General features: G+C 35.8%; 1 protein-coding gene across 1 annotated transcript in view; it reads right to left on the reverse strand.

The window, feature by feature from the left end:
• Positions 1–16,815, reverse strand: part of ASCC3 (activating signal cointegrator 1 complex subunit 3) — a 329,628-nt gene that overhangs the window by 214,333 nt on the left and 98,480 nt on the right. The window lies entirely within an intron of this gene.

Consider the following 16,815-nt stretch of genomic DNA (forward strand, 5'->3'; position numbering starts at 1 on the left):
TAATTTTCCTTTAAGCCCCATTAATGACAGGCCTAAGCCCCTCACCATTGGGTGGAACACTGAATGAGAGGTCATGTCTGCAATCACCAGGAATGGATCTGGCCTCCAGTGTCCACCCCCCTCAGCTGAGGCTTATAGAGAGGCTAGATGTACCTCTCATTTAAACAAAATAACTTCTTTCAGAGTGCCAAAAACTGATAATGACCTTTATTTGCACCTGAACAAAGAAATAAAAAAAAAGTATTAAAACAAAATGAAAAAGGAATCAAGAATGTACTCCAGATATAGTAACCTTCGCTATATTATCCAAATCTGGACACTGAAAACAAGAGTTTAAAGATGTCATTCAATTCCAACTAACATATAAATAAAAACAACTGACTCATAGTAGCAGCCCTATCAGTGATTCACTCAATGCTTACTTGGAGTTGGAGGTAGGCCCATGATACTTATATAAATTTTAGAAGCTGACCATTTGAGGGCTGGAGAGAGTATGAGGTTAAGTTGCATGCCTTCTATGTAATTGATTCCAGTTTGATCACTAGTGGCTCTCCCACCACCACAAGCACATAGTGTCCCATGCATCATCTGGTGCTGGATTACCCTCACCCCCTACTCCACCCCAGCACTTGAAAGGCTATGAACACCACTGGATGGCTTGGATAATCCCTCATATCACAGACTAGAGCAACAAAACACTAGTTTAGTAGGAAGAGGGTCATTGAAAAGAGTTTCATGCCCCTGAAAATTGCTTGAGAGCACACCCTACCCACAAATTCAGACCATCTAACACAAGCTTTTGAGTATTAATTTAATACTTGCTTTAATACATAATGATTTCTGTCCTGTGGCAGAGTGGAAAAATGACCGATTCAATGTTATCTTCTATATAGGTACATTGAGAAATAAACCCGTATGTCAATAATTCATAGAATACAAAATAGTAATGAATCAAAGTCCAAGTTTCTCATAGTTTAGAATGATAATAATCACAATTAATTGTGTTTTGAAGAGGATAAACTGAAAACTGAGATGGGAGGTCAGCTTGTTCTATAAATATTTTCATCATGGTATTTCATACTAAAAAGTCAGCATATTAATAAATAGTGAATGCAGAAAGGCCATTTACTAAAACTGAAAATATATGTAAATTTTTTTTTTTTTTTTTTTTGGTTTTTGGGCCACACCCGGCGTTGCTCAGGGGTTACTCCTGGCTGTCTGCTCAGAAATAGCTCCTGGCAGGCACGGGGAATCATATGGGACACCGGGATTCGAACCAACCACCTTAGGTCCTGGATCGGCTGCTTGCAAGGCAAACACCGCTATGCTATCTCTCCGGGCCCATATATGTAATTCTTAATGCAAGTCCAAATTGGCCTGTATGACCTGCTACATAATTAGAGATAGCGCCTATAATCTTGGAAAGAAGTATATCAATCTCAAAATTTATCGTTGTGCTTTCACAAAACATTAATTAGTGAATGGTATGAAATAATACTACATATGTAAAGTTCACTAATTTGCTGAAGTTAATTGATGATGTTAAGATCACATGAAAATGTACATAAAATGATGCATCATGGTAATTATGTATAAAAGATTCATTAATTTTAAAACAAAACATTGTACATTAATGTATTTTGCTACATAACTTTTGCACTGAAAAAAGATATATATTAAATACCCTAAATGATATATTGTCATAAATATGCATATTTTATTAAAAGTCCAGAAAAATGCCTGTTTTCAAAAATAGCAATTCTCTTAAAATGTTAATCCATTCCTACTAAAATAAGCATGTTTATTATTGGCATATATCAGTAATGTTACAAATTGATCTATTAAATTAACTACAAGCTTAGTTATCTCACCATAAATTTAAAATATTGTGACATGCCATATTATAGTAAGTTCTAAGAGATAATAACATAGTAACAAACTGTAAGATCAAATTTTTCATAGAACAGAAACCTGCCCAACCAAATCCTAAAAATGTATTCTAGTGTTCATTTTAGCACAAAAGATGTGGCTTCATTTATAACTACCTCTTCACTATTTCCTGAACTAACATGATTAGAAAATAAAGTGTCACATTTGCTTAATGAATTTCCATCTTCTCTTGTATCAGGGCATGGGTTAACTGTCAATATTTTTATTTTCACTTATATTTCTTTCAATAAATGTTGTAATTACCTCAAGAATATAAAATCATTATTTGAAACTGTTTCAATATTAGCATCCACTGGAAATTGGAACAGTTGCAATGACTATGACAAAATATGGTATATCCATTCAAAATGATCATTTTATAGAAGATTATAAAGAAATCAAAGATTATAAAACCTTTCAGAACCAATTTGTTTGATAAGTCATTAAATAACAATACTATTATGATATGCTACATTTTATCTCTTATTTCTATAGCTTTACTGATAATTATCAACAATATAAAGTGAAGTAATTACATTATGGTTAGTGGAGACCTTTATCACGTTACATAACCTTGTGTGTTATGTTGATAATATTTAATATCTATTCACTTGACAACCTTAAAGTTGTTAAATGTTAAATATAGTACTCATGCTTTATATTAGAATCTCAAAATAGATTCTTCTTATAAATGAAAGTTTGTTTGCTTTGGCCAGCATCTCTCCATTTCTCCCATCTCCTAGCAACCACACGTAAGTTTATAATTTTGATTTTGGTTTGCCAATATTTCATACATAAGAAATCATATTTGTCCTTCTCTGATATATCTCACTTAGCATAATGTTCTCAGACTATTATGCCACTGGAGAGTCTAAATTTTCTTATTAATGTGAGGTGTTAAAAAATAAACTAGGAAGACCCCTGTAAAAAAAAAGTTGGGAGAACAAATGGAAAGGACATAATAAAAGGTTCTAGACATAAGCTTGAATAAGATACTTTAGCAAATCTAGCAAGCTGTTTATTTGTAACTTATGTGTATTATACTTCAGTAGAAGTATCTTTGTTCATTAAAAACAATCATATATATATGCTTTTATTCAAAATGAAATTTAAGTAACAAGAAAGTTTTATAACAAGAGTTTACCAAAGGGGAGAAAGCTAACAATCCATACTGTGAGAAAATATGAGTAAAAATGTTCTTTATGTTTTTAATATATACAACCAAACAGCCTTTTGGTGTTGATACAAGAAAATATTTGTGATGCCTGAAAATAGTTCATTTTTTTATATATAACCAATCCTATTTGTAGCTAGTGTAAATTTATGCAAGTTAGTTGGTAAAATATTTAAGTTACTGTGACTGTTACAATCCTGAATCAGATGGAAAGAAAACTGAGCTCCCATTCGATCCAGCTATTCCACTCCTAGGGATATACCCTAGGAACACAACAATACAATACAAAAATCCCTTTCTCACACCTATATTTATTGCAGCACTATTCACAATAGCCAGGCTCTGGAAACAACCAAGATGCCATTCAACAGATAAATGGCTAAAGAAACTGTGGTACATATACACAATGGAATATTATGCAGCCGTCAGGAGAGATGAAGTCATGAAATTTTCCTATACATGGATGTAAATGGAATCTATCATGCAGAGTGACATAAGTCAGAGGGAGAGAGATAGACTCGGAATAGTCTCACTCATCTATGGGTTTTAAGAAAAATAAAAGTCATTTTTGCAACAATCCTGAGACAATGAGAGGAGGACTGGAATTTCCAGCTCACTTCATGAAGCTCACCACAAAGAGTGGTGAGTGCAGTTATAGAAATAACTACACTCAGAACTACCATAACCATATGAATGAATGAGGGAACTGGAAAGCCTGTTTAGAGTACAGGTGGGGGTGGGGTGGAATGGAGGGAGATTTGGAACATCGGTGGTGGGAATGTTGCACTGGTGAAGGGGGCTGTTCTTTACATGACTGAAACCTAATGACAATCATATTTGTAATCAAGATATTTAAATAAAAATACTATAAAAAAGAGATGCTAATCAAATAAAAAAAAGAAAAAATATTAAACCAGGGTCTGGAGACAGTACTGTAGTAGAGCATTTGCCTTGCATGTGGCAGACTTAGGACAGACCTGGATTTGATTCCCAGCATCCCATATGTCCCCTGAGCCTGCCAGGAGCAATTTCTGAGCATAGAGCCAAGAGTAACTCCTGAGCACTGCCAGGTGCACTCCCAATACAAAAACAAAACAAAACAAAAAATATTAAGTCAATTGGGGAGTGTGTGAAAGGGAGTGGAAGTGAGATTCTTAAAGGACGTAGACAGGTACATTGGTGATGCATATAGTGCTAAAATTATATTCATGAAAAACATCATTAACAGTATTGTAAAAATTAAAAGAAAATGTATAGCCCATTATGGCAGCTGGAAGAGACAGTTGGAAGAGACAATTGTTTGCAGTTGGAAGAAATATACCATTTGGGCCAGGTCATGCCCCTGGGCATGCCCCTTGGACATGCCCCATTATCAAGCCTGTATAAAGAGAGAAACTTGGACTGTGGAGTAAGGGCGGGCCCAGAATAGTAACTAGAGCAGTGCCTACGGGCTTTGGGGGAGGGGGGGGGATGGGGAAGGCAGATATAAAGCATGCTGCCTGCTTTGCAACTATTCGCTTTTATATCTTCTTTAAACCAGGGCATCCCCCAGTCACCTCTGGCTGGTGAATTTCCATCTAACTCTCTCTCCCTCTCTCTGGAAGCATTGGACAGCAGCAGCAAGCATAAGACACCAGGAGGAATAAAAGGTGTACTTAGTTTCTTTCCTTCCCTCTCTCTCAGTCCCAGGCTGGCAATTGGTACAAGTTGGCATCCTTGGGTAGGCTCGAGGCCTTATCCGACAGCTGGGCTTCATAGGCTCCTGTGAGCCTTGCAGAACTGGCCCAGGCAGCCTTAGACTTCTACAGCCTACAACCCTGCAGCCTTGGACAATCCTTGGGCTTCTGCAGTCTATCACAAAAAAATAAATAAAATAAAATTTTATATCAAAGTAAAATGAGAACTTTTAACTAGTTTTTTTTATTGGGGGGAGGCACCGTGTTGTTTTCATTGACTCTTCCCCTCTCTATGCTCAGGAGTAGATCCTTGGGGCTCTTGGGTGATCGTATTTGGTGCTGGGGCTAGAAGAAGTTTTGGCCACATGCAAGGCAAGCACCTTACCCACTGAACTAATTCTCCAGCCCCTAAATAGGAGAAAACTTAAAAGCAGACTCTTACCTTAGTATTTAAAATTAATTTTAAAAGTTTGGGTAGTCATATATCTATATATTTTTTGGTTTTTGGGTCACACCACGCAGTGCTCCTGGCTCTATGCTCAGAAATCACTCCTGCAGGCTTGGGGAACCATATGGGATGCTGGGATTCAAACTGCCATCCTTCTGCAATGCAAGGCAAATGCCTTACCCCCATACTATCTCTCCAGCTGCGGGTAATCATATTTTTAAATATTGAAAATAAATTGTTTAAGTTGAATATAAATGCTATGGAAAATACAACCATTAAAATCATTCGTTAAACCTCAGATTGTCAAATCTCCTAAAGCTACTGATGATAAATGTAACAATCCTCCATATTTTAGCATAAAAAATGTAAAAACATGGGGCCAGAGTGGTGACACAAGGGGTAAGGCATCTGCCTTGCCAGTGCTAGCCTAGGGCAGACCACGGTTTGATCCCCTGGCGTCCCATATGGTCCCCCAAGCCAGGAGCAATTTCTGGCGCATAGCCAGGAGTAACCCCCAAGTGTCACTGGGTATGGCCCAAAACCAAAAATAAAAAAAAAGAAATTTAAAACAGTATCACGGGAAGCTTCAGCAGGCAGCATGGGGAGAGGCATGGTTTCATGCCGCAGGCTTTTTGGCCAAGCTTAGTGGAAGATATGGACTCCGGCTGCCCCCTACAACCTTCTCTCTCCTTCCTTTCAGACCCCAGGGCTATCCTTGGCCGCCTGCCCAGGATGCTAGCAAGGTGGGTGCTGTGGAGGAGTTTAAAGGAGACCCTAGACCTCCCCCAACCCCCACCCTGTACAAGAGGGGTGTGCTTGAGGAAGTCGATGGCAACTTTCCTTCCCACTAGTCCCATTCTCAAACCACACAGCGGCTATCTCCCCCGTGCATAAAGTTTATATAAATAGGACATCACAGAGTTTAATCTACATTACATTATACAGTATGTAATATATTGTCCTCCTTTAGGCACATTTCTAGTACTTTATCCACTCATCCCACCACCTATTACCCCACATTTAACCCTTTTTACCATCAGTTCTTGGCTCCTCACAAGCAGATATTATCCCTACTCAAGCTAGCTGCCAAACAGCTTCCAAATTGGAAAAATAGAGTCTCAGACTTAGAAGAAACCAATACTCTGTTGCTATTGATCTACTTTCAGCGGCCTCCTTTCCTCCACCTTCCTTCATTGCATACATGTGCTTGCTACCCTACTCGGTTCTAAGAAGTCCCTATTCAAAGACATTTCCAAATATGGGACTGCTGGGAGCAGTTTTGAAGACTCCAGAAGGCCAACTCAGAGACCAAAGTCGTGTCCTTGGACTTAACACTCCTCCAACTATTTCCAAAGAGATAAAAGAGACATGTATATCTCTCTTGAGTATCTTAAGTGTATTCTTTTAACAGCTATAACTCTTATTGAACATTCTCTTATATAGTGACAATTTCACCCACTGTTTTTGTTTTTTGTTTATTTGTTTGCTTGTTTTGTTTTGTTTTGCGATTTGTTCAATAGAGAATTTGTCAGAAGAGCCTCTCTGTTTAGAGTTCATGTTAGAACCAAGTTACCAAGATTGTTGAACTTGTTCCCTCGGTCCCCATATACACCAATAATACCTTGTGGCAATGCCCTCCTTTTGCACAGGCACATTAAAATGAGAAAATATTACATATGCAAACAAGTTCTTATCTAATAGAGATGGGAACACAAATTTTGTAATGCTGTGGGGGCCTTATACCCTGAACATGGTCATAATGACTTGGCTCAGGCCTCATAGAACAGGCATTCCCATACACCCTTGAACCATGGATACCATCTACAGAAACATCCACAACTGTCTATAACATCACCAGGAAGCAAACCTCTACCAAGAAAGACCCTACCACTGCCCTGGCATGGACTTACTCCAAAGAGTGTTCTCTTAACAACCAGATGACTTAGAAATAGCAACAACCTGCTTGCAGGGCAGGGCTCACTGCATTGTCCACTAAAGGTGAGGTGAAAGTAGAGGATGCTCAACACCATCCTGACTTCGATGAAGAAGATGCACAGAAACCAGAATCTTTAACTACAGAAACCTGATACCAACAAGAGTGAAACTGCTAAAAAACTTTACCAGGACCACAGAGAATGAATCAGGGGTTGGACAGCCTAGAATCCTGGAGCCCTGAGTCAGTTTTATGCCAGAAAATTTCAGGGGTAAGGTCTCCTTGTACTTAGGCCAAGGCTTTTTCCTTCCATTTCCCCCATATTTTGCTGGGCCTATGCAAACAACACATTTTTTTATTTTTTATTTTTTTATTGTATTTTTTATTTTTTTATTGTATTTAGTGCTTTAATGAGTTCATTGGTGATACAATAATTTTCAAAAATGTACTTGCCACTGAACATTTTCTTTCCTTTCTCTCCAATCTCTTTAGTTTTTTTCAACTTTTATTTCTTTTTTTATCTTCCTGAAACAACTGTATTATGATCAGTTATGTCAACTATGTGATACATCTTCATCAATAAATAAAAATATAAAAAAAAGTATAAAATACATTTAAAATTTCTATGCTACAGCCTGCTGAAACATGATGCATTTAGCTAGCACCTATAGGTAAGGTAAAGAGCAATATTAAGAAAAACTTTTCAACAAATCTGTGGTGGAAACAACTTAAAGTTGTTATAAGTCATGTTGTAACACTATAGATATACAGATAGGCAAGAGTTTGCAGGATTTAGGAAATCTATCATCTTTTTTAAAATAGATGATACAGCTAGTCAACCAACAAGCTTAAATTATATGAATATTTTAAATAATTTAAAGATTAAATCTAAAATGTCACATGGTTAAGGCCCCATAAACACACATATAATTACAGTTATGCTAACCTCTACTATATAAATGTCAGTTCTGATTGATAGCAACAGCCCCAGTAATGGAATATGACAGTTTGCAGATTATACCTTTCCCTTGGGACACTACAACAAATCGGTTAGTTCCAACTACTTCCCTTTCTACATTTTTTATGGTCCCTCCTCTCCAATCAATTCTCATGCATGAGTGCACATTCACACATGTAAAACAAAAAGACCTCTGAAATATCTAGTTACATTTATGTCAAGGACTGCAGCTTTCAATTATCAAGTGAAAATAGGAAAAGTAACTGGAAAATCTTCTAGTATAAAAGTATTCTTACCATAAAGTAATTGTGAAAGTATAGATATATTTAAGATAAAGAAAATAATCTAAAATATATTTTGACATGGTACTTTCATGTTAGAAGATAAAACCTTTGATTTTGGGGGCAATTAAACTTCATAAGTAACATTTACAAAATAAAGGCATACAGTTTAATTAAAAAAAGAAATTCTAAAACTTTTGAAGGAATAGAACTAAGTATGATGGGAAAAGGGGAGAATACATCCTCCTAATAGTTAATTCAAAATTGAAAATTTAAGAATTGCATACTTAAAAAAAAGAAAAAAAAGAAAAAAGAAAAAAAAAGAATTGCATACTTTTCACACTACATATGCTCATTATAGCTGGTGCAGAATTCTCTTTGTAGTTTCTTTTTTTTTTTTTTTTTTGGTTTTAGGGTCACACCTGGCAGTGATCAGAGGTGACTCCTGACTCTATGCTCAGAAATCGTTCCTTGCAGGTTCAGGGGACCATACTGGATGCCGGGATTCGAACCACCATCCTTCTACATGTAAGGCAAACACTCTACCTCCATGCTATCTCTCCAGCTCTTGTAGTTATTTTTGATTTAAGCACTTCTTTCAACAATCTCAAAACAGAAAAGAATGAAAGAAACTCTACCGTTCATTAACAGTTTAGTTAACCACAGGGCCTAAAATTAAAAAATAAAACGGTACAAAAATAAAACAAAAGTTTAAATCATCAGCATAAACTTGTGACAGATTCAATGCTTAAGGTGTAATAAAACTTCACTAATTACACATAGGAAAAAAACCTTTATTTATATTGCTATGTAAATAGGTGATAAACTTTTGCTATAATCAATTACAGTTTTAGGTCCATAATATCCCAGACTTCATTTCACTGAAGTTTCACAGAATAAAGATGAATATAATTTATACTACTATCCCTTATGCTCACTTATAAAGACAGAACTTTGACAGGTGAATAATCTGTAGTATAAACTTGCACATCTTGTGGTAGGGCTATTCTGTGCAATGTAGATATGGCTCATGACAATTTTTAGTTTACTGTACAATAGATATTTCACTTTTCTTCAAACTGAACTGACCTAGTGCTCCTTAAAGTGCATATGTGTGGAAATTGTTTCATCTTGACCTAGACCATTTCAATTACATGTGTCCTGTCGTAAGTGAGTGGCAATTTGAGGATGAATTTCTTAAAAAATTATTCAAATAATATATACTTCGTGTCTTCAAACTAATTTAAGAGTTTCAACATGAAATGTTTTTGATTCAAGAACAATAATCAAAAGTTGGGGACTTGGGAAAAGACAATAGAGTCTTATCAACAAATTATGGCTGAATATAAGTGAATGACTAAAATTGACTGCAACAAAAGAATTTGTTCTCATGTTTACCTACTTATGTTACTCAATTGTTTCTAGTGTGCTTAGAAAAAGAACAAAAGTAGAACAGATTTAATCACATCTCATGGTTAATTCAAAAAGGATCTTCTCCATAAAAATTTGTGATGATTCATTCATGCAACATTTTAAAAACAGGTTTATAGAGCAATGGGGTCAGGAAAGCCGAATTAGGGCTCTTTGCTTTGCATATAGGTGGGTTCCATCTTTAGCACATTATGCAGTCTACCAAGCAAGTCCAGGGTTGATAACTAAGGGCAGGGTCTAAATAAATCCTAAATATAGTCCTCAAAAGTTAGCAAACACATACAATTATTCATACATACATACAAAGATAAGAACTTTGGAAGTTCATGTTTTAAGGAGAAAATGCAGCAAAGAAATGAATTGTGGTTCAAATTATCTCACATGGTAGGATGAAATACAAAATTCAAATATGAGGGGCAGTTGACCCTGGCCAGGCAACTACACTACCCTGCCTCTGTCCAACATTCAGGTTCTAAGCTACATGCTGCAGATCTATATGACTGTGGAAAGGAAGGGTCGAGAAAGGGAGAAAGGGAGGAAGAGAAGAAATCTGGAGAGTAGTGAAAAAGGTTTAGTTAACTCAATAGAGAATGGACATTACAGTACAGAGAATTATGTTAATCTGGTAGAGTTAGCCTGTTCTTAACTCAGTTTGCAGTATCAGATCTTAGGAAGCTTTATCTGGCTAAACATACTGACACTATTTCTGCTAACAGACATACAGCTATGAGGAGATTTGCTCTTGTGGTTTTATTTTGTGTTTCATTGATATTAATTATCTGTTTATATACCCAGACTAGGGTTCACAGAAGTCTGCTGGGATCCTGCATGTGGGCAGCCCTCAGGGCTGCCTCACCAAGCTAAAGTGAGTATTGAGGTGAGTCAGGTCCTCAGTTCTTAGGAGTCTGCAGGGAAGCAGGTAGGATTTTGGGAATCAATGCTGTGCTAGAACTGACTGGCTCTGAGGTCAGCAACTAAGTGGGTTAGGTTGGGTCCTTCCCCTTACTCCTGTGGGGGAAGGTCTCTGCACAGGGCTATTTGGCCTTAGAAGACCATTGGTGAGTAATGTCACACACACACACACACACACACACACACACACTCTGTATTTGGCCTTAGAAGACCATTGATGGGTAATGTCACACAAACACACACACACACATACACACACACACACACACACACACTGTGTTTTGCCTGATTTCTGCCCTACATGTTGTAGTTGCTCCCCTTGAAACTTTGACTCTAGAGTAATTTTCTTGCACAGTATTTCAAGAGCTGTTTCTCATAGCAGGGGAGAGATTGGAAATATCTGTGCCATCATTTTGCTGACATCACTCTGAGAATGTCTTTTACAACTGGTAGTCAAGAAAGCTTAAAACCAACCCGGTTTTTTACTATTCAATTACCTTATTGACTAATCCTGCAAGGTACTTGGAATTTTTCCTTTTTGTCACTTTCTTGTATGTGTTTTTACTGTTAAGACACTTCAAAACCAGTAACAAATATTTGCCACTTTAACAGTTGTAAGAATGCCATCATATGGGAAATAAAAAGAGAAAAATGTGAAAAACAAACCAAAACCAAAAACAACAACCTCCCCACCCCCAATCATCTCCCTTGATGCTGCAGCACATTCGAATTGATGGTATAGCTTAGAACCTGAATAAGAACTTTCTATTTCTTGGTATGTATTTAAATATGCTACGATGATAAATGTTGGAAGCAAAGCTTTTGAAGTACTTTTATTTTCATCTAGGTTTTCAGTCCATACCCAATCAGGGCTTACTCTTGGCTCTGTGCTCAGGACTCACTTCAGGAAGTGCTTGGGGAAACATGATGCCAGCAATAGAACCAGGGTTGGCTGCAAGCCAGGCCACAGCCCTTGTACTATATCTTTCTGACCTGCCCAAGTTTTTTTTTGTTTTTTGCCTTTTGTTTTATATCTTGATCAACTTTAAAAATTAATTTTCTAGGCTGAACGCTACTGCAAGAGATTGCAGCAGACCATCGCTGTGGGTTTTGAGACCAACACCCACCCAGAAACCCCTGCTGAAGCTGTGTGAGCGGGTAAGCCAGAAACACCCAAGCAGGGTGGAGCCTGCTTGCCGCCACTGAACACCATTGCAAAGGGCTGCAGCAGACCATCACAGTGGGTTCTGAGACCAACCCCAGCCCAGAAGACTCTGCTGAAGCTGTGTGAGCAGAGGTAAGACGGAAACACCCAAGAACGATGGAGCGAGAGACACCGCATCTTCTAGCCAATGAACACCATAACACGTAGAAAAAAAAAAAACACACAACAAAGGTGACAATGGGGAAACAACGCAGGCCAACACCAGACATAGAGCGGCTACGAAAACCTGAAAAGTGCCAATCACCTAATAAGCCATAAATTTTTTGTTTGTTTTGTTCTCAGTTTATTTTCAATTTCAATGTCTTCTTGAACAGATGAACCACAACAGACCAGTTCTGAGAGTGGGGGACAGAGGAGGCAGGACAGAGGACAGGAGAAGGAGCAGGTGGGGAAGCAGAGGCAAGAGAAGGGCTTAGCTGAGGAGTGAGGGTGTCCTATAATGATCTACACTCTTGGAACGCATTTAAACATGCTTTATGAGAAGCTATTAAGGCATATAAAAGAAAAAAATCATCAATAACTAACAGTAAGAGTTACATTACTAATAAAAGTTATCAGATATTCTTTCACATATAAGCCACATTACTTCAATAGCATACTTTTAAAGAAGAAAATGGTTTTATTGGCAAATCATATTTATATTTTATTTATATATAAATATTTATATTTTATCAAGGGACTTAAAAATTGGTGCACTACATAAACACATGGTTAATTAAGTCATTTATTTATTTATTTATTTATTTATTTATTTATTTATTTATTTATTTATTTTGAGGGGGGTTGGGAGGACCACACCTGGTGATGCTCGGGGGTCACTCCTGGCTATGTGCTCTGAAATTGCTCCTGGCTTGGGGAACCATATGGGATGCTAGGGGAAAGAACCATGGTCAAGGCAGACAGAAGCCTTACCGCTTGTGCCATGGCTCCGGCCCCTAATTAAGTCTTTTAAATGTAATTGCTCTTAGAAACTAAAACCCATATATTTTAAGTGCCATACCTATATTCTGTGTCTCTACTCAGAAAGCTTAAAAATTCACTTTAATACTTGCTGAATCACATAAAATTGAAAATGCAAGTTGAAAAATACTACACACAAAATGTTTAGATAAATAACAGATTAAGAAACATTACACCAACCATAAATATAGTAATTATATGTGTGCAGTCACTTGAAAAATTAAGACTGAACATTGCAGAATCACCTTAACATATAAAATATTGTGGTTATCTATTATCCTGTTTCTGAAATTAGTACTATTAAAAACAAATCCCCAAACAATACAACTAGGGAAATAAAAAGTGACAGTATGACATACAACAGTTTCTAACCTACATTAATAACTTGGGATTTATTTCATCATTACCAATTTCAGCAGGATTTTTTTTGAAAACGCTATGTATGCCAGATAACATAATGAAGAGTAATTTTATAATGTTAACATTTCCTATTAATTTATGAAAATAAGTATCATGTTTTAATTATGTAAATGACTTTAAATCTGAATGTCTTTAGTTTTAAAGAAAACTTTATATCTACAAAATCAAAAAGGTAAAAAAAAAACTGTATTGGTAAAATTCACATTGTTCAATTTTTTGAATCTTAGTCCCTACTATTATTAAGCAGTTTAATTTGTTTCTTTTAATCTCTTCATACCAAACAGAACATGGCATGAAAGAGGAAAGTGGAGAATAAGATGGAGATTATTTTATTTTATAAAACTGATCTATATTTTCAAGAGCAAAAATTTTGGTAATATGGTTTCAGTAATATAATCCCCATGGCAATACGATTGTTTCAGTATGTTGATTTATACATTCTAAAATGATGCAAACAGTAAGCAAAACTGATTTTTGGTATTACTATTTCTATACTGGTAAAAGTTAAGAGTGAGTATATTAAATTAATTTTGTAATAATAAATATATATTTATCTGTAAATATATAATCTATATAAACAGATATTATAGATGAAAATTCTATTTGTAATTGCTAATTGTGAATGTATTAAAATACCTGTACCCTAGAAGGTTGTTTTGCAACCTCCATTAGCTTTTATTAAGTTTATTTGCCAAATTCTCAAAACTTACTATACCTTTATTTCCTATGTTCTGGTTTTTAACAGACATTTCCAATTACACACATTCTGCTTTTTCTGCTAAGAAAAGTTTGAAAACACTGCAAACAAACATTAAGGCATTAAAGATCTTTACAATGTTTTTCCACATGTCTTGGGACAGGGTTCTAGAAAATTCCAGGAAAACAAGAAGTAAAGATTTTTTTAACGTTGATAACTATAAAGTGGCTCAGAACAAGAAAGACTGAAGGCTCATGTTTGTACACTTTCCAAAAACTAAAGCCCAGATACAGGAAAAATCTCAATTTAATGAAAGGATAGTAGTTTAGCAGTACTTATTCTCTACAGAGTAAGATCCTTTTGCACACTGGAAATGTTTAAGTCCCATAACAAAGGAAAATATGCACTAATGCACTGCCTCTGTAATGCTTTGTTTTGCCAGAATACTTAACTATTTTGATGCACTATTTTTGTCCTGCCCACTAGAACTGTCTATGATGATAGTTAAGTTCTATTACCTACAATATCAATTCAAAATAATCATTGGTGCTACTGGGGTATTTGAAATGAGGCTAACACAAATGGGAAAAATAAAGTATAATCCTAACAACCAGCTCCCCACTAAAATAAAGTGCACAAACACTACAATTGAAATGTTAGCACCACAATCAATGTGCATGATATCCAGTCATTCCAAAAAACAAAGGAAAAAAAGTCTATACTAATGGCTAAATGTGAAAAAGAAGAAATTTGTGATGAATAAATGTGAATGTTAAGACATCTCTAAATCCAGAATAAAATGAACCAACTAAAAAACACTAGAGAACAAAATTCTGTTCACTATTTATACGGTTTCTGAGATAGTATTTCCATTCTATTTCTCAGTGTCCAATTTGCTATAAATGTATTAGTAAGCAAGTGAGAAAAAGATAAATCAATGTTAGTATTAAGTAATAGCTATCTGAAATTACAATTAAATTGGAATAGCAAACAAGGGGAATATTCTATATATATAAATTTCCATAAAATATAAATTATTTAATAATAGGCAAAATATCTATTGGAAAAATATGCCAAAATGTACAACAAAATTTCATTTTTAAGTTCATATATATGTACCTAGAAAAAAAAGACATGCTAAACTCTACTTTTCTATATACTTCTCTAAAAGATGCATACTATACTTTCCATCAGAAAAAAAAAATGAGATCAGAAAAACCTTGATATAAAACTGGAGAGATAGTGCCTTGGATGTGATTGACCCATCCTACTCTGATCATGGCATCCCAAGCCTGGCAGGAATAAATATTTGTTGAACGCAAAACCAGATGTGGCTGGGCACTGCCAGATGTGGCCATAGACCAAACCAAACCAAACCAATACAGAAAACTATCTTTTATTTCACACTGAAATTTTAAAGTGTCACAAAGCTCTAGGTTGATATTAAAACCATAAACAAAACAAATGACTTTGAGATGCAAAGTGACAAAATATATGCTCTAAAGCAGTGGTTCTCAAACTATGACCCGTGGGCCACATATTGTATTTGTATCTGTTTTGTTTCTTCATTGCAAAATAAGATATATGCAGTGTGCATAAAAATTCGTTCATAAGTTTTGTTTTTACTATAGTCAGACCCTCCAATGGTCTGAGGGGCAGTGAACTGGCCCCCTGTTTAAAAAGTTTGAGGACCCCTGCTCTAAAGCAATATTTACCAAAATACATATAGGTATGCCCTCTAAAGTTCTGATGACTTTGATTATCTAGAACAATGGGCAGCAAACTTTCCTATGTAATTAATTTAAGCAAGGGTCAAATCAATGAAGAATACAAGTATAATTAGTTTACTTCATAAAAATTATTTATGAGGGTACTTGCTCAAAGCCCTACAAAAATATTTTATATGGTTCCAGTTTTGATGTATTTATAAAAATTGCAGACATGTACAAACTATGAATTCAGCAAAAGCTATTTTAGATCAGTCATAGAAATTACAGAAAGCATAGATGTCACAATTGCTAAAATTAATCAGTTTGAGACTCAAATTTTAGAATAACAACTTTAAGATTCTATTGCAATGTTTCTAAAATGTAAGCCTTTTCACAGAAAATTACCTGCAATATTGACAAATATAACTTTCCCTAAACAAAAGGAATTTGCTTTCAAATCAAGCACTTGAAGTTTTGAAAGTTGTCCCCAATGTTAAAAATCTGTCCCAATCTATCAAACTCAAACATGTCACTAATCTTAAACAATATGAAACTAGAACCTGGGGACTTTTTGGGGGGAAGGGTGGGGGTGTTGGAGACACACCTGGTGGTGTTCAGGGGCATACCTGGATCTATGCTCAGCGTTATGCCTGGCAGTGCTTAAGGGGCCAGATGTGATGCCTGGATTAAACCAAGGTCATGGCTGTATTCACATGCTAGGCAAGTGCTTTACCTATGTACACTAATTTCCTGTATGAATTAAGAAATATTCTGAGGAAAAGCATAAGCATTTGGTACTGTTCAGGTACTAACATTCATACTAATACAGAAAGCATTCATTCAATTAATCCTTTAGAGATTTTCTTAAATTCCAGAGGTAAGTGATGAAAATAATTCATAATATCAAAATATAGATACCAATGAGCACAAAGAATACTGATGTTTCTGTAGATGCCTTGGGGAAAGAAAGCCAAGGAAGTGCCTGAATTATGAAATTCTTCAATCATAGCCACATAGCTCAGTTTTAGAAGAACTGAATGTATAAAGCAAAAATTATGCCTC

This window comes from Suncus etruscus, chromosome 4 (assembly GCF_024139225.1).
Source record: "Suncus etruscus isolate mSunEtr1 chromosome 4, mSunEtr1.pri.cur, whole genome shotgun sequence".
NCBI lineage: Eukaryota > Metazoa > Chordata > Mammalia > Eulipotyphla > Soricidae > Suncus > Suncus etruscus.